We start from the raw sequence: 26,248 nt of genomic DNA on the forward strand, positions 1-26,248 counted from the left end.
TTAAAACGTTTAAGATGCTCATTAAAAAGAAGGAAGAAAAGGGAACAATCACATAAAACAATTTAGTAAGAACAAGAATAAAAACTAGATTATACCAAAACTATAAGGGTAACCATCAGTACAGGAAAATGTTTCTCCCTCCATAGCATCAAGGGCCCTGTTCCACGATCTACCCATAATACACCTTCCCTCCGAGAAAGGCAAAGAGCGTTCTCCAGATTTCACGGAGATCATTCAATCCATTTCGTTACAGTCTGATAGAGGAGCGTATCTATTTTGGCACTGCAGACTCCATCCCGCCTGTTGAATGTGGCGATTCGAATAATAACGAGGCCCTTGTTTGGTTGGTTTGTAGAAATACCCTAACAGGAGTGTGCCAATTTTAGATTTTTTAGAGATTTCCAATGAGTGGACTTTCTATAGCTTCCTTACCGTGACGAGGTGCCTTAAATTGACTACAACACAATCCCTATCTATATTTGTCCTTGATAAACCCACCCAGCCTACTCTTAGCACCATTAGGATGTCACAAATATCTACTGGAAAACCTTGTTTGGACGTCCTCCCCAAGATTCCATCTGATTTACTTAGTTCACAGGGTCACAGGGTACAGGAGATCCCCACCATTACCATGACATAGGCGCATGTATTAGGCAGCCGATTTAGTTTTTAGAAGGACCTCAATCTTCTCAAGACGCTCCCTTATTGGCTGTAACTGTGTCTCCAAATTTTAGAAACGTTCTTACGCACCATCTCCATGAATGTGTGATCAGGGGTCTAGAACATGGTGCTGGGTCCCTCTTTAACCACTGTCTCAGGTCCTATAGGTTTTGCTCGTGGCACCCTTATATTTATCTTCTTCCGCTTTAGTGAGGGCTCCACAGGGGCAATAATGTTATCCTGCCTCAGATCACATGGCAGGAGGCTGTGATTTACTCCACTTTTATTATCTTCACATAACTCCAATGGGTGGGTGGAGGATACTATGCTTTCATTCACACCAATAATGGCTTCTCCCTCTGGGTGACCAATAATGCCTAACGCGGCACATCCAAGAACAGCCATTACATTTCCGGTACCACCTGTACCTCCTCCCTGGCCCATAGTCAGCCTTGACTCGGTTAGGGCAATTTCCTTGAACACCATTGCTACTGCGGGCTCCAGCATGGTATCAATACTGCAGCAGTGGTTAAGAGAGGCTAAGAGAGAATAGGAGGAGCGCACTTCTTTGAAACGAGGGCAGGTGTACGTTCAAGGTAGTTCAAGGTAGTTCAGATAATGCCGTAGTACTATAACAGTACTGTAACAGCAGCAATTCAGCAAACAAGTTTCCTTTATTCATCCCAGGTCAATCAGATTCCATTCTGAGATCCACCCCACTTCTTCCAGCCACACAGTATCCATCAATGTTCTGTGTATGTGTGAGGTCTTCTACTCTTTTCTCCAGCAAACTGAAGAATTTCAGTCATATCTTCAGCGAAGATCTCCCACCCTACTATTCCGCTATCCCAGTGAAACACCATCCTCTCCAGCAATCTTTCTCTCAAGCTGTCTGCTGTCCATCACCACCTCTTCTACCCAACTCCTTTTTTCACTTCTAGCAAATTGTAGGTTCCCTTGACAATCCATGATAGATTGTCTCGCTTTTCATCAGTGGATATTGTCTTGATTTACTAAAGGTACTCTTACGCTTTCTCCAATTATCAGTCTGCCTATATCCATAGTCTTTCCCGTCTTTGAAGGTATATGAAGCACTCTTATTCTCTTTGATCATATGGAGGCTGCTCACGTCCAACAGCTTTCGACATCTATGTGCCCTCTAATTCTCTGATAATATTACTGCTTTTTGCCTGATTTTCTCTAACAATTTTTTTTTTAATTGTTTTTATTGTTGCAGCAAGACATATATATTAGCATGATCAATCAGTCGTCAGTGTGGCGTCAACATTCAGCCACATCCAACCGCTAGTGCAACTGTTCCATTTTTATATGCAACTTTCAACTTTTAGGGTCATAGATTGGAATTTCAGCACCATTCAATATACACATTGTTTTGCTCAATCATGGTAGTATAGCGAGTAAAGCCCTGTATGCCACAGTTGGCATAGCAATTGTTCATGCCGGGAGAGCACGGAATTCTGGAGCCTTCCCTGTCGTTGCGCCTCCCTGTCTCCTCTATCACCCCTCGTCTATGTCGTCTTCCTCCCCCGAACTGTCTATATCCTCCTCTTCGGGTAGTGGCTCACACAGATCCCCTCTATATGTGTTCCAAGGTGACCATATTTTATTCCATTTACGTGGGTTAGCTCTCTGCTGATACACCGCCCTCTCTGCCATCATGAGCATATCCATGTTTCTGCACCACTGCGCTAAGGTTGGTGTTTCTGATGCCCCCCATTTTTGCGCTATGTCTCGCTTTGCCAACATCATTCCAATAACCACCCATTGCCGTCCGTGCGACGTCAGGTTGGTCGGGCCCCGTACATTCAATAAACATACTCTAGGGTCAGGTGTGACGGAGATTCGTAGAGTCTGGGCCACAGTGCGTGTTACACGCCGCCAGTAGTCTACCATGCTGGGACAGGACCACAGTGTATGAAACAGTGTGCCTTCTTCTCCGCAGTTCCTCAAGCAATAAGGGTGATCTGCCCTCTGTATTTTATGTAGGGTGGTGCGCGTGTAGTATACTCGGTGTAATATTTTAAATTGTACTAGCCGAAATCTCGCTGAGATACCAGCTTCTCTAGGTGACGCCATTGCTGCATTCCAGTTTGTCTCATCCATCTCCCCCAACTCGTCCTCCCATTTCTCTTTCAGTTTCTGTAACGGGTCGGTAGATTGTTTATCAGTTTGCGGTAGGTGAGGGAAGTGGCTCTGGCTTCCATATAGTCTGTGAGTAGGCGGTCCTCCAACGGAGCAGATTCCGGGACCCTAGTACCTGGTGCAATTGCAGTCATTAACGCATGCCTAATCTGTATGTAACGGTATGTTTCATTAATGCCCAGATCATACTGCTCCCTCAGGGTCTCAAATGGAACCACCCCATCCTTCGTCCACATATCACCTACAGTAGATATCCCGATATTATCCCATTGGGTAAACCCTTTACTATATCTTAGGTTACCCAGGCCCTTGGAGTCCCACAAGGGTGTAAGCTGTGTAATCACACCCTCCCACTTCAGTCGTACCTGCGCTTTATGCCATAGCGACGCTGTGTGTCTAGTCGGGCCAATCAGTGTTGCCGTCAGTGGGGCCAGAAGGGTGTTAGTACCCAGCTGCCTCCTGTCTGCTAAAAACGCCGGGTCATCCTGTGGTGCATGCATCCATTGGTTGATCACCTTGAGGTGAGCCGCCCAATAGTATAATTCCAGGTTGGGGAGTGCCACCCCCCCACTGTACCAGTCCCTGACCAGTTTCACCTGTGCGACCCTAGCTGGTCGGTTCCCCCATAGTAGGCCCGACAGTTGACCTGATACCTGTCTGAAGAACGACGATGGGACCATCGCCGGAGTGTTCTCCAAGACATACAGGAAACGGGGCAGCGCCAACATCTTGAATAGCGCCGCTCTGCCCAATAACATTAATGGGAGGGTCTTCCAGTGTTTTACATCCGTTTTCAATCTTTCGAGCAGTGGCCTGAGATTCAGGTCCTGAAATGTCGCGTGGTTTCGCGTGATCTGGATCCCCAAGTACCGGAAGGATGCGGTCTCCAATATTAGTGGGCAGCCCTCTCCAAGGTTAGGTGGCGTTCCATGCAGCATGTAAATCACCGATTTCGACCAGTTAATTTTATAACCTGAGGCTACACCGTGTCTCTCACACAGCGCCAGTAGCACTGGAATTCCCACTGTCAGGTCCGTTAGGTATATTAACATATCGTCGGCATATAGCGACACTCTGTCCTCCCAATCGTCTCCCAAGTCTATGCCCCGCAATAGCCGGGTAGACCTAATGATAGTGGCTAACGGCTCCAGCACCAAGGCGAACAGTAGCGGCGAGAGCGGGCAGCCTTGTCTCGTACCCCTTGCTAGCGGTATTTCTCTTGAGATGTGGCCGTTCGCCGCCACTCGTGCCACTGGGTTACTATACAATAATTTAATCCACGCTATGAATTTTGGGCCGAAACCCATATGTTCTAGGACCGCGAAGAGGTAGCGCCATTCTACCAAATCAAACGCCATTTTGGCGTCAAGTGAGAGGATTGCTGCCGGTTCGGTCAATAATGGAGCTCGCGCCATCACACCATGTAATCGTCTGAGATTCATCGCCGTACTCCTGTGCGGCATAAACCCCGACTGATCTGATTGTATTAGGTGTGCTAGATGAGGCAGTAATCTGTTGGCCAGTAGTTTCGACAAGATTTTGCTTTCAGCGTTAAGGAGGGAAATTGGACGGTACGAGCCGCAGTCTTCCGGCGGTTTGCCGGGTTTCGGGATCGCCACTATGGTAGCCACACATTGGTCAGGCGGCAATTGTCCTTGTTCCAGACTTTCAGTAAACATATTGAGTAGGGGTGTACTAAGCGTCTCTGACATGGTTTTGTACCACTCAATCGGTATCCCGTTGGGGCCCAGAGCCTTCCCCGAGTGTAGTGCTGCGATAGCCGTCTGTAACTCCACAGCGGTTAGGTCTGTTTCCAGCTCTTCCACTTTGTCCTGTGACAGGGTGCGGGTGGGCACCCCCATGAGAGCCGTCTCTGCCATCTCCTGCGTAACGTCCAATTCAGGGGAATACACCCTTTGGAAATGGTCTGCCAATAGTCCAACTATCAGTGATGGACGGGTCTGTAGTACACCTGCAGGGTCCCTCAACTGTAGTATATTTCTCTGTCCTCCCTGTTTTTTTTCTAGCCAGGCTAGGAGCTTACTAGCTTTATCCCCGACATCGTATATCCTGTGCATTGTGGCCGCTATATTCTCTACTACTCTACGGCATATAAGATCGGTATGATGCTGCTGACACAGCCGGAGGGTGTGCAGCGTGTCCCTCGACGGATCGGCCATATGGTCTTCGTTAGCCCTGGCGAGTTTGTCCTCTTAATCTATTAGTTCCTGCTTCTGGGTGTGCTTGTACCTTGTTATGGTGGATATAGCTTGCCCTCGAAGTACCGTCTTGTAGGCTTCCCACAAGACAGAGGGGGATGAAACTGAGCCTACGTTCTCTGCGAGGTAGCACCTCGTCGCTTTTTTCAGAGTTTTAGCCACTAGTGGCACCTTAAGGTACCCCGGGTATATAGGGTAGATGCGCTTTCGGGTCCGCTCCGGGTTGGAGAGAACCAGTGTCAACGGGGAATGATCCGAGATACCCCTTGGCTTAATTTGTACGTCATCGATAGTGAGGAGTCCATCGCCCAGTGTTAGGAAGTAGTCAATCCGTGACAGACTGTCATGGACCGCCGAGTGGTATGTGTATTGTTGGTCGTCCGGGTATAACCTCCTCCAGATGTCCACCAAACCCTGTGCTTCTAGAAAGCCATTCAGTCGGGAAGGCCCGGAAGTCTGCGCTCGTGCCGGGAATCTGTCTTGTGTGTTGTGTGCCACCGCATTAAAGTCCCCTCCTAAGATGAGATCTCCCTCTGGGAGTTCCAGCAGGAATTTCCCCAGTTCCGGGAGAGCGACTGCGTGCAGTGCCGGCGGAATATACACCGAGACCACATTCAGTGGCCTCCCTTTCCACTGTCCGTGTGTCGCCGCAAAGCGTCCCTGTGTGTCTACTTTCGTGGACTGGACTATGTATCTAGAAGATCGGTGCATTAGGATCCCCGTACCACGGGACCCGCTAGTGAATTCGGAATGAACAATCATATGGTAACCTCTTCTGTCTAGTGCATGTGTTGCTGTGCCCGTCAAATGTGTTTCCTGTAATAGGACCAGGGCCGGATTTAATCTTCTTATACTTTGCAGTACTAAGCCTCGTTTGACCTTGTCTCCCAGTCCCCTCACATTCCAAGACATGAGTTGCAGCGGTGTCACTGGCCCCGTGTTAGATTCCCCCCTCCCTGTGTCAGCTCGTGTGGTGTGTGCCATAGCTTCTGTGGTTGAAAGTATATGCTTGCCATTCCAACTGAGTTCGATGTAAGTGCCGGGTTCTCGCTACACTGCGTGGATGTGCCTCATATTTCCAATCTCGACCAGTGAAGTAATCTAGAATTTGCAAAACTTCCCAACCCCCAACTCCCCCCCTCCCTGCCCCCCTGCCAAACGGACTCAAAACTGCCCGCCCCCCCAACTCAGCAGAGTGCCTGACCCAAACCCAAAACACAGTACTTGCACGCTGGGGTGAAGGACTCTCCGGGGTCAGCGGCCCCCCTTCTTGTCCACGGAGGACCTCCGCCCAGTATCCTTGGCGGCCCATCCGGTCAGCGTTGCTTTTGGCTTAGAAAGGTGACCTCGGGAAGTCATTGTTCTTCGTTAACTTCAATCTCCGGTGTTGCGCTCAGAGGTGAGTGCGGTGCTGTTTCTCCCCCGGATGCCTGGGAGCCCGGACGAAATCCATTAGCGCGGTGCTTGTTTGTCCTGTTGGAACGGCGAGGTTGGCCCGTTGGTCTCCAGCCTTCCAGCCAGTCTTGCGCAACCTCCGGTGTGTCGAAAAACCACGTTTTGTTGTCTGCCACGATCCGTAGCTTGGCTGAGAAGAGCATTGAGTAAGGAATCTCTTGTGCCCTAAGTTCTTTCTTTACTTCGAAGAATGTCCTCCTCCTGCGTGCGACCTCCGCCGTATAATCTGGAAAGAACGCTAATGTAGAGTTTTGGATTTTAATGGGGGGCGAGTTTCGTGCTGCTTGCAATATCGCATCCCTGTCTCTGAAATTAAAGAGCCGAGCAATAATCGGCCTTGGGGAGGCACCCGTTTTCGGGCGGCCCCCCGGGACTCGATGCGCCCTTTCCACTGAGAAAAAGGCGGAAAGACCCTTAGGCTTGAGTTCTTGTTTGATCAGGTCTTCTACGTAAAGGTCCGTCGCTCTCGTATCCTCCGATTCTGGAACCCCTATTATGCGGATGTTGTTCCGTCTTGAGCGACCTTCCTGATCATCCAGCTTAGCACGCAGGTCCTTGTTTTCCTTCGAGGTCCGTTCCATATTTATTTGCAGTTCTGAGACGTCGTCCACTAATGATTTGGTCACTATTTCCATTGTGTTCACCTTTTCCGACATTTTGTGGAAGTCTGCTCTTATCAGTGTTATTTCTGTTGAGATTGAACCCACCGTCACCTGCACCTGTGTCAGGGCCCGCATCACATCATCTAGAGTCGCTTTTTTACCTCCCACCGTGTCAACGGCTTTGCTCGTCTGCGTTTTAGCGTCTGTAGGGGGGGAAGTCGTTTTATCATATGCGTATCTTTCAAGACGTGACTGTGTGGCCCCTCCCTTCGGCCCCTTACCGGTCATGTTGGTAGTCACTACAGTAGGGTCCTGTAGCAGGGTGTCCGCTGTGAGTAGCGTCCTTGATGGAGCCGAGTCCGTCGGAAAGTATCCCTGGTGGGGGCTCGCCGCATTCCTCGCGACTTTCGGAGTTATATGGGGCGTGCAGTGACGATGTGTACCAGGCGACGGAGCCTCCCCTTCTTTCCCCCCGGCAGCTGGTGGATGCGACCAACCCTATTCACCGCGCTAGTTGTCCACGGCAACAGTGTCAGGGGTGATGCGGCCCTTCGGACGCCGTCTTCACCGCGTTCCCCTCAGGCAATAGATAGCAGGCTCCGTCCACGGTGGTCTTCGTGCTCAGGCCGTTACCACTTCGGCCGCAGCCAGGAAGTGCCCGTGTGTCCGCCACCGAGGATGTGCCTGCGGCGCTGCTCAACCGCTGTGGTTGGGGGCACCGCCGTCCACGATGTGCACCTTCTCTTAGTAGGGCAGGAGAGCTGAGCTGAGTGCACTTATGTCCCGGTACGGATGTCCGAGGCTCCACTACAAACGATGGGTTGTAGGGCCCCGATATACTGGGTCCGTGACCCGAAGATAGTGTCCGTGTAAAGGCGACTCTATTGGAATCGCGCGCTGGCGTTTCTTTGTCTGCTGCTGTGTCGCCGCCCGACGGGTGCCCCAGGGGTCCGCAGTGCTCCTTACCGGGTAGATCTCAGTCCGGTGATCGTCACCCACTGACCCTCTCAGGTCCAGCCGGGTCTCGTGCAGACTGGAGCGGTTCTATCCCAGTCCCGTGTCCCAGGCACCGCAGTGCTCGGAGTCCAAGATGGCGTCTCCGGTCCCAGGGTCGGCAGGACCGACCGCCTCCGTCCGCCGGCCAGGGGCGTTTCTGTTACTCGCCGGGCTGTAGACAGCGATGCTTGACCCCTCAGCCAGGGGCACCTTAAGTCCGGTGTCGGTGCTGTTCCGCGGTCCCCTACGTCACTCCGAGGTCAATCACGAGCGGGCGCTTCCGGTGCCTCCTCGCCCTGCCTGGAACACTTCCTGTCGGTTCTCCGCGCCCGGCAGCTCCCCGGCTCCAATCGTCTGCAGCGGCCTGAACGGATTGCACTTCTATCTGCACTTCCCTTCGTCGGATTTACGTTCTGTTCGCCACCGCCTGAGCCGCCCGGTCCCGGGCTTCGGTACCTTGCCGCAGGTCAATAAATATCACCGGATCATTAGTCGGATCTGCAAGGAGGCCGCTTCAACCACGGAGCTCGCCTTCTATGCTGCCGCCATGTCCGGCTGCTAGCCACGCCCCTCTCTAACACTTTTTGAAGATATCTTCCTCTCTAAAACAATGAGAGGATGGATGAGTCACATATTTTTTTCCTGCTTCTACATGTTTCTAAAGCTTAGCCGGTTCTGATTGGGCCATGCTACATGGTGTACTTTAGGAGTGTATAGGATAATTTGGTTTAGTACTCACAGGGATACTGAATACTCCGTCAAGTGTTTGATGGACGATAATCAGAGCTAAATAGTGCTTTTCTTGTTATGAATTGAGGTTTTAAGCATTAAAGTCAGAAAACTCCAAATTGTGAAAAACAACAGTTTGCAAATTATTTCAGTTTTTTTTGGAGCATGACCACTGATCGAACACCATTTAATGAGCTTCTATGAGATACACATTAAAGCCAAGATGGTTATGGCGAACATTCGAATCTGGGTCAAAGGCTGTTTGAAGGCAAACATCACAGTTGATCTACAAAACTACTGCGATTTACTCCAAAATAGGTGAAACATGCGAGAAGGATAAGTGCCAAGCAGAAGCCAGCGTGACCCAGAAACGAACATCCACTTGTTTTGAAAGACAAGACAGATACCTTGGCTTACAAACGTCAGCTTTCAAGCCTGCTTCTAGAAGCTTCTCTTTCCAGGGATGGTGGAAGAAGGCCCATGACATATTTAAGTGCGAATGCACCAATAGGGTGGCAGGGCCATCTTAACATTATAGGCCCCCGGGGAAAGCAGTACACTGGGCCCTGCCTGCACAATTAATCACAGGAATTAAACGTTAAATTATCGATAAATAGATAAGCATAGGGTCCCCGTGCTCGTGGGGGCCCCGGGCAACTGCCCAGCGTCCCCATGCGTTGAGACGGCACTGGAGAGTGGATGCTACCTGCTCAGGTGGCGTTATTGGCTGTTAGTGGTCTGAGTGCGAGGTGAATGTTGGTGGGCTTTGTTTAGCATTCACACTAACACTCTTGCTGGTAAGACCCAGAGCTGAACACTAGCGCGGGAGTGACACACTGAACAGCCCTACACAGATAACGGGCATATGTGCCGTCTAACAGCAAATGGCAGCTCAGATAGCACATGAGGAGCTGTGAGAAGGGGATGAGGAAGGAAGGAGTCTGGGTAAAACGAAGGGAGGGAATAGTAGACAGGGGGAGACATGAAAAGAATCAAAAGGGAAAAGGCAAGAGAATGCAAGAAGGATGAGAGAAATAAAAGAACACCAAGGCCCTCATTATCAGTGCAGTGGAGTTGGGAGCAGGGATACCGGAGGGCTAGAATTCCTGATTCTAGACAGAATTCCTGCACCAAAACCATAAGTTTTCTATGAAATAACCCAGAGATATTAAGGGGCTCGTTATTAGCTTTGGGACGCAGAGCAGCGAAGGAAGTCACCTCTCTGCGCTGCACTGCAAGACAGGAAAGGGCAGGAATGCGCTGTATTTAATGGAATACGCCGCATTCCTCTGCTTTCCTGTGCGCACCATGGACTGCCTAGCGCCAACGCAGGCACACTTGCACCACGATTCAAAGGGTGCCTGCATTGCATGCATGATTGTTGATTTCATAAGTGATGTCACTGGCCATGTCATGAGTAATGTAACATGTGAGGAAAGAAGCAGTGCATTGTGGAGGCTTCCGGCCCCCCTTCTGGGCCGATTATGGCCTCAGGTGCCATATTCACCGTTGCCCAACCTTTCTTTTCTTTTTTTTTACAAAAGGGAGGGAGGCTGAGTGGGCCCGGGAGTTGGTGGTCCCGAAGGCCGGTGGTCCGCAACGGATGCCCCATATTATTTAAATTAGCCCCTGGGAGGTGGCTGTTCCCAAGGCAGGGGGTGGTCTGGGAGGTCTCCACGTATTATTTTAATAAGCACCAGGGAGGTGGCGGTCCCCAGGACAAAAGGCGGTCTAGGAGGCCCTCCCACATAACTTGTATTCAGCCTGGTCAGGTGGCAGTCTCCGGGGCTTTGATAAGCCCTATGATGGTCCCCTCCTATATTTAGTATATACCCCCGGGACCTGGCCCTCCCGGGGTTATTTCAAAGCAAGCGCGGAGCCCGTGTTTGCTTTTTTTAAAATTATTTTGCCGTGAATTCACAAATCCATTCGCAACTCAACATCAAATTTCTCTTTTAAATGCTTTTTACCCCCGGCGTGGTCCCTGAGGTATTCCTATCCTCCCCACTTTTCTTTATCTTTAACTTTTTTTCTGGAACTCAGCTTCAAGCCAAGTCCCAAGATGGCTGCCAGCACATCCTGGTTGAAGTGTCGACAGCCAATCAAATTTTAGTAGGATCAGCGAGTCCACTGCAAGGACTCGCGTCCCCAGATATCTAATATATTTTTTAAAGTTAGATATCTAAAAAAGGCTGAACAGATTTACACCAGATCATGAAAAAACATTCTTTCTGGACCAGTATCTAGATTTTGGCCAACTTTGGTGTAATTCCATTCAGCAGTTCAGGCTTTAGTCGTGTTAAAAAAATGAAAAATCCCCTTTGACTTAACATGGGGAAAACGCATTTTGGGACCCACTTTGTTCTCAGTTCCCATTTGACGGATCGTCCTGAAACTTTCAAGACAGTATCTGAACCACAAAGGGGAAGTTTTGTGAAAATACTATACTATTCTATATAGCGTCAGGTTTGGGGCATTGTTACCGGGGTTCGTCCTGCCAGAGGAAAAAAAATGCACCGCCGATAGTGTGAGCGCCATTCGTCCAGCCTGAACCAACACAGTGAGGATATATATCTCTATAGATATATCTATATCTATATATATATATATATAGATATAGATATATCTATATATATATATATATATATATATATATATATATATATATATATATATATCTATATATATATATATATACAGCCCCCCTCCATAAATATATCAAAACAAATTTGGCCGGGGGATGGCCAAATTTGGCCAACCCCCGGGGCTACAAAAAATTGGGTGTGGGGGGGGCTCTGAGGACCCCCAGCCCCAGGGACAGCCACTCTCGGGGCTTCAAACAAATGTGGGAGGGGGGCTGCGCGGCCCCCCTCCTGGAGCCTTGAACAGGCCCTGGGGACCGCCACCCCCCAGGGCCGGCTCCTGCAGTGTCCCGGGTGCCCACCCCCAGGACACTGCTGTTTGCAATGGCAGTTTGGAAGCCTCACGACTTCCACCCGGCCATTGCAAACTGCTTTGCTTCATAGAAACGAGAGCAGGCAAACCTGCTCTCACTTCAATGAAGCAAAGCAGATTGCTTTTCCATATGGGGATCAGCGTATTAGCTGCTCCCCATATGGAAAAGCAATGCCGGCTCCTGCAGGAGGCGGTGAGCCGGCGGGACCATGGGGGCATTGGGGACTCCCCCACGGTCCCTAACGAAGAGGGCCAGCCCCGGGGGGTGGGGTCCACGGGGCTACAAGTTGCCCGGGAGGGGGGCCATGCGGCCCCCCTCTCCCATAAAAAATATATATAAATAAATAAAAGAATGGCCGGCCCTGGGGGATGGGGTCCCCGGGGTCTTAAGTGGCCTGAGGAGGGGGGCTATGCAGCCCCTCTCCATAAAAATATAAAAAAAATGTGGCCAAGCCCCAGGGGATGGGGTCCCCGGGGCCCGGAATTGACCACAGGAGGGGGGCCACACGGCCCCCTTCCCGCAATTATTTTTTTTAATTTTAATTTGTGGGTGAGGCTCTGAGGGATGGGGTCCCCAGTGCCCCAAAAAAGAAAAAGGAAGGGGGGCTACACAGCCCCTTTCACAAAATAATATTTTTTTTAAAAATGGAATCGGGCCGGAGGCTTCGCCCCCTTATTGCACCACTCTGCAAACACGCCCCCTGGCGAGTTTGCAGAGGGGAACACATTCCCCTTGAATACTTGGGGTCCCTAGGGGCCAACTATCCCACCAGGTACCTCCAGTATGCGCCAGAGAGGTGTTCCGAGGCTACGGCCCTTTTTACACCTCTCTGCAACGCAGCTCTGTGGCGCTTACTGGAGGTAGCTGTTGGGCTAGTTGCACCCCAGGGACCCTCAGTAATCAATGGGAGTTAATCCCCCAACATAAAACGCGGCACGGGGCGCGTTTGCACAGTGGTGAAGGGAGGGGGCGGGGCCCAAGTTAACGTGTGCAAACACGCCCTGTGGCGCGGTTTAAGTTGGGGAATTAAATACTCGTCAATACTGAGGGTCCTTGGGGGCCAACTAGCCCACCAGCTACCTCCAGTAAGCGCCAAAGAGCTGCGTTGCAGAGTGTTGTAAAAAGGGACGTGCCCTCTGAACACCTCTCTGCAACGCAGCCTCCTGGCGCATACTGGAGGTACCTGGTGGGCTAGTTGGCCCCCAGGGGCCCTCAGGATTCAAGGGCACTTAATCACACCACTTAAAACGCACCACAGGGCGTGTTTGCACACATGTCACCTCAGGCCCCACCCCCTTCCTTCACCATTGTACAAATATTCCTCTAAAATCAGCTGAACTGTGAATTCCAATTTACTCATCTGTTATCAGGAGTGACCTCAGTGCTGCTTCTTTTAGCCCAGTACTGATCCTGAAAAGTAATTCTAACCATACTTACCAGTAACTTGAATTTCATTCCATAGGCTATCATTGACTGGTTTCACTTGGAAATTCTTCTAAGTGCGGAGTTTTTGAACTTTATAAAATTCTTATAAAATCAGCAGAACTATGAATTCCGATTTACTCACCTGTTACCAGGAGTGACCTCAGTGCTGCTTCTTTTAGCCCAGCACTAACCCTGAAAAGTAATTCTAACCATACTTACCAGTAACTTGTATTTCCTTCCATAGAAATCCATTGTCTTGTTTTCACCAGAAAAGTTTCTAAGTGTCTATTTTCACACACTACAAATATTCCTAAAAAATAGCCTGTATAACTTAAACACATTCTTTCAACTGGTTACAGGAGATGCACCAGTGCTGGATCCAGGATACACCACTGAATAAGAAAAAGTAATGATAACACTACTTACCTGCTAAGTGAATTTCCTTTCATAGGGTAACATTGAGTGGTTTCACTTGGAAATTCTTCCAAATGTGGAGTTTTGGAACTTTAAAATATTCACCTAAAATCAGCCAAACAACGTATTCCGATTTACTCACCTGTTATCAAGAGAGACCTCAGTGCTGCATCTTTGAGCCCAGTACTGATCCTGAAAAGTAATTCTAACTATGCTTACCAGTAACTTGAATTTCATTCCATAGGCTATCATTGACTGGTTTCACTTGGAAATTCTTCTAAGTGCGGAGTTTCTTAACTTTATAAAATTCCTATAAAATCAGTAGAACTATGAATTCCGATTCACTCACCTGTTATCAGGAGTGACCTCAGTGCTGCTTCTTTGAGCCCAGTACTGATCCTGAAATGTAACTCTAACCGTACTTACCAGTAACTTGTATTTCTTTCCATAGGAATCCATGGTCTGGTTTTCACCAGAAAAGTTTCTAAGTGTCTGTTTTCATAAACTAAAAATATTCCTTAGAAATTGCCTGTATGACTTCAACGCATTCTTTCAACTGTTTACAGGAGATGCACCAGTGCTGGATCCAGGAGCCACCATCGAGTAAGAAAAGGAACGTTAACACTACTTACCTGGAGGAGCTAGGCTACGATCCAAGATGGCTGCTTAAGCTCCCGGCTCCGTCGACCTCTGCCGGCAGCTCGCATATCCTGTCATTTATCCTTTACCTACGCCGGACTCCCGTGTGTATGAAGCTCGCCTGATACCGGTGGTGCAATCCCGGACTCCCTAACATACTGGGTGGTGGAGTTATGTCGTGTTTCATTTTCGGCCTACTCCAGGGCTGAAGCCGGGACCTCGATTTCTAGCCCATCCGGGCTGGAATTGATCAACAGCGGCTGTGGAACCAGTGTTTCGTCCGGTCTTCCGTACTCGGATCTTTTTCTGCATCTCCGTTCTGCAATCCAGTTACCAGCTGGCACTGAGTACTCGGTCTCGTGACACAGGGTGTGCATCGTGCGCCGCGGTCGGGGACCGCTCGCCCGGAGACCCTGCTGGGGACGGCGGTGTTGAAGGGGGGGCCCCCACGGTTGGCGAAGGTGCTGTGATCACCAGCTGAGGGAGCGCATGCTGTTGCCATCGGCTTCGTGTGTGCCTGGAGCCTCGGAAGTGAGTCTGGGGCTCGAGTCCTGCTTCGTCTCTTTGGGGGGGGAGATGGAGAGGACAGATGGCGCACCATCGTTGAGGTCAGTGATGGCCGCCATTGGGGCGCTCCACTCCCAATTCACAGTCACGTATGACCAAATGTCGGAAACGCTGGGAAATATCTGCTTGCGACCGGACGATGATGCTGCGACACAAGATCAGCATTCTGTGGTTCCGGTGGAAGATTTGGCCTACTGTTCTGAGGTTCCCGTGCGGCAGCCTGACTCAGCTCACGTCGATGATTTTGGCCTCGTGAATGTTGCACCTAAGACCGTAGTTAGCTTTCCCGGTATGACTCCTGCTTGGCGAAACATAGTTGGCGAAGGTTTTGATCGCCAAGAACAGCTCTTTAGTGACCGTCGGAGAGGTCTGCTTATCTCCTTCATTTTTCCCCGTTGGTCCTGTGGATGCCGCCATCTTGTATCCTGTCCTCGGTCCGATTCAGCTGCTTCGAACTGCTATGGACTTTTCGATTACCACATGGATACTGTGGCTTGGGTGGCATGGGTTTTCATAAAGAATCGCACTGGCCAGGGCTGACTTCATCTTGTATCCTGCCTTAGATCCGATGCCACTGCTTTGTACTATCTGGGACGCTTCGCTTTCTGCGAGATTGCTGGCTTTGGCGACGTAGATTATCGTGAAGAACCGACCTGTCATGGTTGTCTTTGACTTTTGGGGTTAGCTACGCTTTGTGATGTATGCCGGGATTGTACTGTGTGTCTCACTGGGAGTCGGGTGGGGTTTTGGTTGGGGTCCTCCCCATATTGGTGCTTAATACTTGCTTTTAATAATGGACAATATGTTTTGGGGAGGTCGCTAATGGCGGGGGGTATAGGTGGCCGGGAGTGTGTTTGTTCTTCTCCTCCTCCGCTTTCTTTATTTCTTTCTTTGGGGTGTTCCGGGGCGACAGGCACGCTGTTAGTGGGGTAGGCCATAGCCATTACAGGGGTGCAGGGTGGCGGGTGTTGGGGGGGTTTGTTATTTTAGTTTGTTTTGTTCTATGGTCCCCTTTCTTTCTTTTCTCTTTCGTTGGGTAGGGTTTTTTTTCCCTCCCTTATAGTAGGGTTGGCTGTCTCTCCTTATCTTTTTTCTTTCTCTGTTTGGCGTCTATACTTGCCTATACCTTACTGTCTCCGGAGGGTGGGTTTTCGGGAGGGTATGCTCGCTAATCGCTTGCTATTACATTGTCTTTTATTCCTCGTCAGCCTCGGCGGGCATAGTGTGCCCAAGGTTCATATTGCTCATCACCTGGTCTTGTTTGCACTGCGGGGTACCTCCCCCCATCTCTTCTTAACTTCATGTTATGGTGTGACGCCACCGATAGTACAGCCACTCCTGCTTCTTTATAACTTTAAAATTAAACCTTTGATATCCTTCTGCGTTGAGGCATATACAATCACATGATGTATCCGTACTGTCGATATCATTTGGTCGTATACACGTGCATGACTCTTGATCTGATTCCTGTGTTTGCGGCCGGCCTCTGTGGTTGTAGGCCTGCGCTTGTCATACTTTGATTAACTCAATAAAGGTTTAAAAAAAAAAACACTACTTACCTGCTAAGTGAATTTCCTCCCATGGGATAACATTGGTGAATCTATGTGAAAAAGTTTATTAGTGTCAACTTTTAAAATACAATAATATTCCTCAAAAATCACTACTGTAACCAAAACGCTTTTACTCAACTGTTTACAGGAGATGTCCCAGGACTGAATCTAGGATCCAGTCCTGTGGTTAGAAAAGTAATCCAAAAAGTAACTAATTGCATTTATCTAGAAATTCACATTGCCCTCAATGTTGCATTGTGACTGAAATTGTGTTGCGCATTACAACAGCTGTAACTACTGTACTTAGAAGACTATTGCCTATTTACAAAGTATTTAAACTAAAGTAACTCATTCTGAGAAAGTATATTTTGTAATGTAATGTATAATGTAATTATAATGTAATTTAAAAAATAAAATATCTAAAAATAAATTGTTTAAAAAATGCAGAAAATCAGTATAAAAAAAAAAATAACAATTAATACATTTAAAAATTGTCATGTACAAAACCTTTGAAATTCACTGAAAAAAACCATAGGTTTCAGACATGTTATAGTTAGGAATTAGCATTTAAAAAACCTTTGAAATTCACTGAAAAAACCATAGGTTTCAGACATGTTATAGTTAGGAATTAGCATTTAAAAAACTTTTGAAATTCACTGAAAAAACCATAGGTTTTAGGGGTGTTATAGTTAGCTAGACATTTCACTCGTATAAAACCATTGAAATACCCACGTTATAGTTAGTTGTACTAACTATAACTTGCGCGCCCGCGATCCTCTGCTGATGATGTCACATATTACATCATATATAGCAACAACATAAGAATGATCAAAAGGTGCTGTATTCATACTATCCTGATACAACAAAGGCCTAGAAACTACCAAATTGTGATCAAAGCAAAACGTGAAAACAGTGGGAAAAAGAAAACTTTATTTCTTAAGAAGAACCCTCACTCACCCTAATGGTGACATGCTTCATCATGGGGTTCCCACTGGGGAGACCGAATGTCCCCCCAGTGTGCTACAACGCCTGAGTTACAACCTACTCAGCACAATTCTTCTGCATCTTTCGGGCAGCAGAAGTGTGCCGAGTAGGTTTGTGGTGGCGAGGCGTTGTGCAGCAAATTCTTTTGTGTTGTTTTGGCCCCTGGTGAAATCTAGGAGTGCCCACACGGGTATAACCGTGAGTTTTACATTTTTTCCCATACATATCCTCACGGATAGGACATGCCTTAGCGTGCGTGCGTGGACCGCCGGGGATTAACCTCGTCCTGAAGAAAGCTGAGCTAAATTTTGCAATACACAGCTGAAAAATGTCGACTTACTTTTATTAGGACTCAGCGGTTCAAATAAAGACCGTGGCTTAGTTCTTTTCACTTGTTTTTAATGAGACCAGCTGTCCATGTAATAAAGTTGTTATGGCATAACTGGTATCTTTTAACATTGCACGCACCACACTTGAGCACACATTTTCTCACTCAAAAACACCAGCTCCGCTGTAACCCAGGCGTTGTAGCACACTGGGGGGACATTCGGTCTCCCCAGTGGGAACCCTATGATGAAGCATGTCACCATTAGGGTGAGTGAGGGTTCTTCTTAAGAAGTAAAGTTTTCTTTTTCCCACTGTTTTCACGTTTTGCTTTGATCATAATTTGTAGTTTCTAGGCCTTTGTTGTATCCCGATAGTTTGAATACAGCACCTTTTGGTCACTCTTATGTTGTTGTTATATATTCAATAGGGGTAGAAGAGTGGCTTACTGACCCTGACTCTCTTGTTGTTTTGATACATATTACATCATTCATGACATGGTCAGTGACATCACTGATGACATCTCAAATGACATCACTGATGACATCATCCATGTGACAAACTGATTCACCTCATCATACAGTAGCATTACCTTCCAACACTCATTACAAAATATGAAGTACCATATTTGAAACCATTGACACACCAATACAAGTTTCTAAAAACCCACTCAGTGATTCCTACATCTACACAAACATCTAAACACTTACCTATACTCATACATGCTAACAAAGATCAATAGAACACTATTAAATATACTTATCCACCTACATCAACATTACACACCAGCACATATCCTATTCACTTATGCAGACCTCCTACTCATATGCAAACAATTGATCATACTTATATTTACTAAGCTACATACTTACACAAACACCTCTTTAAGTAACTCATACTTAGTGTGTTATAAAATCACAATTACAAGTATACAGTTATCCATACATCAATCACTGAGTCTTATGTCATCGTTGCGCCCGCTGCGCGTCGTCCAGCACATCGGTAAAAGAGGGGAGGCGGCGGTAGGAAACTAGACCGCTCCCCCCTTCCGCCGGAAGTGAGTGAGAGAAAGCAAGAAACTCCCTCCACAACAACGAGCTAGGCTCGGGGTGGACCGGGGAGTGGGAATAGGTGAGGTGCACATGAGGTTTAAAAACGTATGCACTACAGCGCCAAGTTCGTGCCCCCTGCTCTCTCACAGCAGCAGCGCCAATGCCAGGAGTAGTAATGCACAGAAGAAACAAAATTAAAACAAATTAAAACAAACACGCAATGCGAACACCACAATCGTACCCCTTGCGATGACTGCTAAAAGTAATGACAGGCAGCGCAGTATGAGTACCAAACTGTGCCCCCTGCGATTAAAAGTTAAGCGCTTAGTGAGCAAAGACAGGTAACAGCGCAGCAGCACTCATACCCTCATATCGGTAGGTCTGCTCCCGGCCATCTTCCTGTCATCAGTTATGTCATTAGTGATGTCATCAGTGATGTCACGGACCATGTCATGAATGATGTAATATGTGACATCATCAGCAGTGGATTGCGGGCGCGTGACTTATAGTTAGTACAACTAACTATAACGGGGGAATTTATATGGCATTTTTACAACGCATACGCCTTTACAACACAATTTGCGTAGTGAAGACATATGCATTGCAAACATTTTCGTTGTAAAGGCATGAGTGGTAATTTCATGTGTGGTTCCATCATACCACCTGCATAACTTATACTTATACTTATACTTTGTTTAATGTCAAAAGTTTACAAAAATTACACATAGCTGTTGAACATTCGAGCAGTAAACTCCACAGTCAGCTGCATTAAATGATATTTATTTTTTGCTTTAGATTAGACTGGGACCAATGCAATGCTGGGCCTGAGTGTCTGTTCCAAGTGGTGGAAAAGACCGTCGTTTGCACAGCATCAAAGGCTATGAACAGATTCAACAGGACAAACATGCACATCTTACTCCATCAATTTTACGGAGTTATTTCAAACATTGAGTAGTTGTGTCTCCATACCTATAGGTCAGACAAAGTCATATTGTGAGGGATGAATTAAAGTATTATTCTCTAAATATATCTGTAGTCACAAAATTATATTTTCTCTGCACTCCTTCCGAACCAAGATATGGTGATACATGGGCTGCAGTTTGCAGCAATAAAAGGATATCAAGCTGCTCATTTTCAAACAGATTGAATTGTTTGAGATCTCTTACTTCATGCTGAAGACAGTTTGTGTGAATTGCATCGACCAAATCTATGCCGTAGAATTTTACTTTCATACTCCTTACACTAGCCATGCCACATTGTACTGATCTAGTCAAGTTTGTCGGCATATTTTCATAAAAAGTCTTCTAAATGTTTTTCGGAACATTCCTCTTTTTCTAGTGGATGGCCTGTACATAATATGCTAAAACTTTCTCCTTTTTTCAATGTAGAAAGTTTTTTTTTTAAAAGGACGAGTACTGTGAGGTCACACGTGGATGATTCCTAACCTTCACTGGTGCGCTCCTTTCCAATGAGTGTCTCAAATCCATTCTCCACCTGTCAGAATGGAGGAGTAAAAAGCAAAGGGAGAATAATTACTGCTTGAAAGGTTGCCTTGAATGCATCCAAGATAATTGCATGGGCTTCTACTACTTTGTGTTGGAGGAGAGCGTGTTGTTTCTAAATGGATGGATAAAAGGGGGTTTTCAAATTTATCGACAGGTAGGTCTGTGGATTGTGACTGGGAATATCGAAGCCCAAATAATGATAGGACAGGATACTGTTACATCAATATTGAGGGACAAAATGTCCATTTACTACTCTCAAATCAATATCTATGTACTTTGAAAATATATTTGTCTTCAAGGTACTTATATGTGCAGTTAGGTACAGAAAATGGATAGAAACGTAGGGGCAGATTTACAAGCCTCATCCGCCGCCGGGCATCACGTTCCGTGGCACACCTGTGGCGCAGCCTGCTAAGGGATATTTACAAGCACAGGTAAAGACAACCTGTGCTTGTAAATATCGCCTCTGTTCACCCAACACTTTGCGTGTTAGGGGCGGGACATGGGCGTTGCTGTGGGTGTTTTCACGCAACACCCATGTCCACTGAGGCATTTCCAGATTTATGAGAAATCATAAACCTTGAAATGCGTCAGTTTGCTATGCCACCCTAAGGGTGGCGTAGCCAAGCGAAACAAGGAGAAATGTTTTTATTTCTCCTCGTTTTTTACTCTTTCTATGCGTGCTGCATTCTACAGCACGCATTGAAAGAAGAAAATGCCTGCAGTAATTGCTTTTGTGCAGGAAGGTGCCCCTTCCTTCACAAAAGCAATCTCCCCATGGCGCAGGCATCCTTGCACCATGGTGCAAGGGTGACTGCGCTGGTGCATGGCTGCTGTTTCTGCACCAGCGCAGGGGAGAGCACCGGAATGTGACATATCATTGTATGTAGATATGTCGCATTCCTGTGCTCTGAAAGTGCCGCAGCGTGGCGCAGCCAAAGGGCTTGCGGTGCAGTGCTGCAGCACTTTCTTGTAGATCTGCCCCTTAACTTTTTGTATTTAAGCACTTTACTTACCTGTGAATAAGGCTCAACAACCGAAACGCGTCAGAGAATAAGCATGCAGACTAGAAATAAATCCATGGAAGTGTTTTCATAATCGCTCTTCAGCACATCTTTTCTGTTGATTCAAATGATGGGATTCTCCATTCCCGTTGCTGCTGATGCCGCCCTGCAGGGTTGGGGGTCCCCACAATTCCACAATGGAGTTTTTGCTTGGTGTTGTTGACACATTGGGGGTATGACCTGCTTGCCTCACACCAGCTCTGGATTTCCCTGGCACTTTAATCCAAGGCGTAATTTTGCACAAAGTATTGAAGCAGTTTCACTGCAGTGATTGACGCTATGCAGCTGAGATGCATATTTAACTGCAGTGGCAAAACGTGCTGAAAGATAATGATGCACCTTGGGACATGTAGAGCTGTGCCCTAATGTCACATGACTATTTGTATTTAAGTACTTGCATTCAGTGGCGCAACGTTACTTACCTGTGAAAAGGCTTAATAGCCTAAACGCGTCAGGGTACCAATGTAAAGATTTGAAAATCAATGCCTGGAAGTGTTTTCAAAATCGGGCTTCAGCACATCTTTTCTGTTGATGTTATATATATAATATATATCAGGGATTCTGTAATCCCGGTATAAACGGCAGACACTAACTTCTCCATAATCAGGGACTTGTGATGCACTAAGTCTAAAGAAAAGACTCAGAACTCGGTTTGAGATGCACTAAGTAGCTGAGTATAAAGAAAATACATCAGAACTCAACTATTATAAAGTTATTGCACTCAGTTCTGACCTCACAATGACTGCTGCCAGAGCCAGCAGACGAGGTGAAGGGTCAGGTCAGGTCATGAAGCATAAATGCAGCAGCTCTTTAAAGCAATGAAAACAGAACAGTGAAAAGGGAACACTGATTGTTTTCCTTCTGCTCTATTTTAATAGCTTACAATGCCTAGCAGAGAGAATGTGTTTATTTTTTTGCACTCCTTAGATAGAGAAAAGCTAGAATCTTACTGCTTTTTCTACACATTCTTTTAAACACATTAAGAAACTGACTGCTATTGATCTGTTTCTAAAATAGGATTCTTGTTTAATTTTCCACTAGAGCTTGTATTTGTATTATTCATGATCACAAACATGCTCACTCTTTCATATGAAAGAGCTACACACCAAGGTTTTAAGTGGTTTGTGGGAAAGGTGATGGTGTTACCATGTATAATATAGCCTTATAGCACGCCGTAGAGGGCTATACCGGCTATTAAAGGCCCTCTCCAGCGTTAAAGGCCCCGAGCCGAAGGCGAGGGCCTTTAACAAGGGAGAGGGACTTTAATAGCGGTATAGCCCATCTACGAAGGGCTATAAGGCTATTAGAACATTCTGTCACTAGAGGACAGAATGTTCTAACAAAAAAAAAAAGCCTTTTGGAAGCGTGAGGGGATTGGAATCCCCTCAGGTTCCCTGAAGCCTTTGTTCACAGCCAGAGCTGTGAACAAAGAAACATTGGAATGTTGGAGCTCCAGGCTTATACCAGCCATTATAAGCCCAGAGCACTCCATTGTTTTCAATGGAGCTCCCAACATTCCAATGTTCTAATAGGGGATAAAGTTTCCTCTGGCATAGATGATAAGGATACAGTAAGTCCCCTTGGAGTTCTATAACTTCATAAAGTAACTCACCTTCTGCCTCATTCTTCTATATCAGTAATACTTAAAGTATGGGCCGGTGCAGTATGTGGCCCTCCTGACCTGACTCAGCACTAATATGAAAAAAAATGTAAAATGTACTGCAAGCAATCATTTGAAGGTTAATTGCAGTTAGGGAAAGGAAGTAACTAGGCCCTTAACTTTAGGAACATCTTCATTTTTAAAGACAGCAAATGTGTACCACACAATAGTCTTTTAAAAATTCAAAAAGTGTATTTCATTAACATGTAGAACTATTTCACCTTAGTAAATCAAATTATAGCAGTGCATTCAGAAGTATTTTTCTCAAAGTGACGTTTTTCAAACATGAATTCTGAAATGTTCATGCTCCTAACCCCCCACCCTGACAACAATGCCGTTACCGTTAGTGATTACATCCAAGCACATGAGATGGTTTTGAACAGCATGCATCCTGTAGTCATGTATTTTGAGTTCCTCCTATAAATGATAATGCAGAAAAAGGAGGGAAATTGAAATAAAACAATTGGCCAGGGTCCCACAATTTGGTAAAGTGGAGAAGCCATCATTCTTCCCAGGTTTTCTGGTTTCACATTGCGCAATTGAGTTTAGTCACTAATCATACTTGTTTTGCTTCCCCTACACCGACTTTACACCCCCTATTGGCATCAGTGCGGCACTCGGTCACAACAGAGTCCAAACTTTACGGCCCCTGGGAACATTTGTGTAAGTACCCATGCTCTATATGGTTCTGTAACTCCTCTGTGACTTGCAATATCCTTGTCATGTATGCCAGGGGATACTTTATCCCATTTTATACATTGTCACACTATACAAGGGGTACTTTATATCTTATATATTGTACAAGTACAAAGATGTGCAGTTAAGGGCAGTAAGTCTTTGCCCCCTTGTGTGCACTTACCTTCCCATTATTTTGGTCCTCGATATGCTGGTCACGATATTGTGTGACCTCTATATTCCCTCCTCAATATTCCATGCTATTTTCTTTTTTCTCGCTGTCCTCATTATACACAGTCCTGACTTCCAACTCCCCAAAGTCGCGACCTTCCAAATCTAATTTTCATGGAGCTGAAATACACCAGCTCTCCTTTGTGCCGATTCTTTCTTTAAATGCATTTGTACTTCATCACTGTGTTTCCCTTCCCTGGTGGAGAGTCTTCACACCCCACTTGCCTCTCTGCCTTGATTCCACCTGAAACAGAACCTAATGACAAATGATGTTTGTACTACCTAAGATGCCCAGTTGCACCTATTTCAATGTTGCACAACAAGAAGTTTGAGGCTGCAGATCCCACTAACGAAGGGATGAAAGCAGGGTGGTGCAAGTCGAGTGGTACCAGGCTGCTCAATTACTACGACCCTACTCTTCACATGATAACCATTGTCCGGGGGATATCTCCACTGCAGAACAGAATTTCTGAGATTGTAGATGTCTTTTAACTGAGGGACCAGCTCCAGATCGGTTGCCCACAGAGCCCTGGGTTAATTAATATCTGAAAATGTTACTAGAAAGAGGGTGACATTGGGAGACCGTGAGAAAAGAGAGAAAATGAGAAAGAAAGCAGGAATAGATAGGAAAAGAGAATAGGAAAAAACAGAGAAACTGAAGGGAGGAGACAGCTAGAAATAGGGGTGAGAAGAGAAAGAGGATAAGAGCTAGGGCGAGAGAAAGAGCAGAAGAGAAATAGAGACGAGAAATAATGGCAGAAGGGTGGATAGAAATAGAAATATGAATGGAAAGTACCATGCGTGGGAAAGGGGCCAGAACACAATAGAGACAGATTGGAAGATAGGGTGCTCCAGAGAGCAGAAGGTGCAGAAAGCAAACAGAGCAGCAGCAGCAGCCTGCTCTCAGTGGATAGAAGAATATAAATAGAATGAAAGTAGACGTCCCTTCTCCTTCCCCTCCAGGCCCTCCCCCCACTCCTCACTAGTCTATTTCTAAATGTAATCTCATAAGCTTCCTCATAGCGGTGAATAATGCGGCTGTGAAGATCCGTGGGCAGCGCAGCTCCGGTATCGACACACTCTGCCTACTACCTCTACCTGCCCATATCTGGGTCAGCGGTTTATATATAGCCGCGCGGAGCACCTCGCGCCATTGATCCACATCAGCATCACCGCTGCCTCCACATTGCACTGCAGGGAGAGGAGCACAGAGCACACAGGAGCCTCCTTATGCACCTAACTCAGCGTCAACACTCACCTTTCACATATAACCTCCTGCTGCAGGTAGAGGAGCACACAGCATCCTTCTGCGCACGAGCTGGCCTCACCCCTCACCTCTGAACTCTCACCTGTGTGAGCAGCCATGACAACGCGGGCATTACCCCGCGCTGCCATTACGACGTTGCTAGGGCGCTGTTGGAAAAGGAATAGTTTAATTTTCTATTCCAACACCTTCCCTACTGTAATGTGGACTGGAGTTGGAATAGAAAATTAAACTATTCCACTATCCAGCACCTACAGCGCAAGTTGTTGTAACGACTTGCATTGTAAAAGCAGCGTCGTAATGGCAGCGCGGGGTAAAAGCCCGCATTGTCATGTCATACATCCCTCACCTGTCACAGCAGCGAGAGGAGCACACAGGAACCTCCTTCTGCATAAGGGGAGAGGATGTGGTCTCATGGCTAGACTGCCAACTTTGGAGCTGGAAAACCAAGGTTCGAGCCTCGGGTCAATTCCACATCCTTTAATTCCGGACAAATCACTTAATCTCCCCGTACCTACCAAAAAATACAAATGAATATGTATTTGTGTAACATAACTGGTGCTCATGTAAAGTGCTCCAATACCTTCAGGTCGAATTCGCGCTGTATAAATATGCAAATAAAAAACTAAAAACTCAGCCCACCCTCTCACATATAACCTCCTGCTGCAGGTAGAGGAGCACAGAGCATCCTTCCACACACGAGACGGCCTCACCCCTCACCTCTGAAGTCTCACCTGTCACAGCAGCGAGAGGAGCACACAGGAGCCTCCCTCCTGCACCTAGCCCAGCATCACTACTCACCACTCACCACCCACCTCTCACAACTAACCTCCCACTGCAGGTCGAGGAGCACACAGATCACAGGAGCCTCCTTCTACACCTAAGCTAATCTCGCCCCTCACTTCTGAACTCTCACCTGTCACCGCAGCAAGAGGAGCACACAGGAACCTCCTTCTGCACCTAACAGCCTCACCACTCACCGCCCACCTCTAAACTCCCACTGCAAGTAGAGGAGCACCCGCCTGTCTCCTTAGGCACCTAACCCACCCTCACAGCTGTGAGAGCAGCACACAGCATTGAGAGGAGCACACACAGGCCTCCTCCTGCCCTAACC

General features: G+C 47.0%; 1 protein-coding gene across 1 annotated transcript in view; it reads right to left on the reverse strand.

The window, feature by feature from the left end:
* The window catches only part of LINGO1 (leucine rich repeat and Ig domain containing 1), a 981,448-nt gene that overhangs the window by 500,089 nt on the left and 455,111 nt on the right, over positions 1–26,248 (reverse strand). The window lies entirely within an intron of this gene.

The sequence above is a fragment of the Lissotriton helveticus genome, chromosome 3_2 (genome assembly GCF_964261635.1).
Source record: "Lissotriton helveticus chromosome 3_2, aLisHel1.1, whole genome shotgun sequence".
NCBI classification, from domain to species: domain Eukaryota; kingdom Metazoa; phylum Chordata; class Amphibia; order Caudata; family Salamandridae; genus Lissotriton; species Lissotriton helveticus.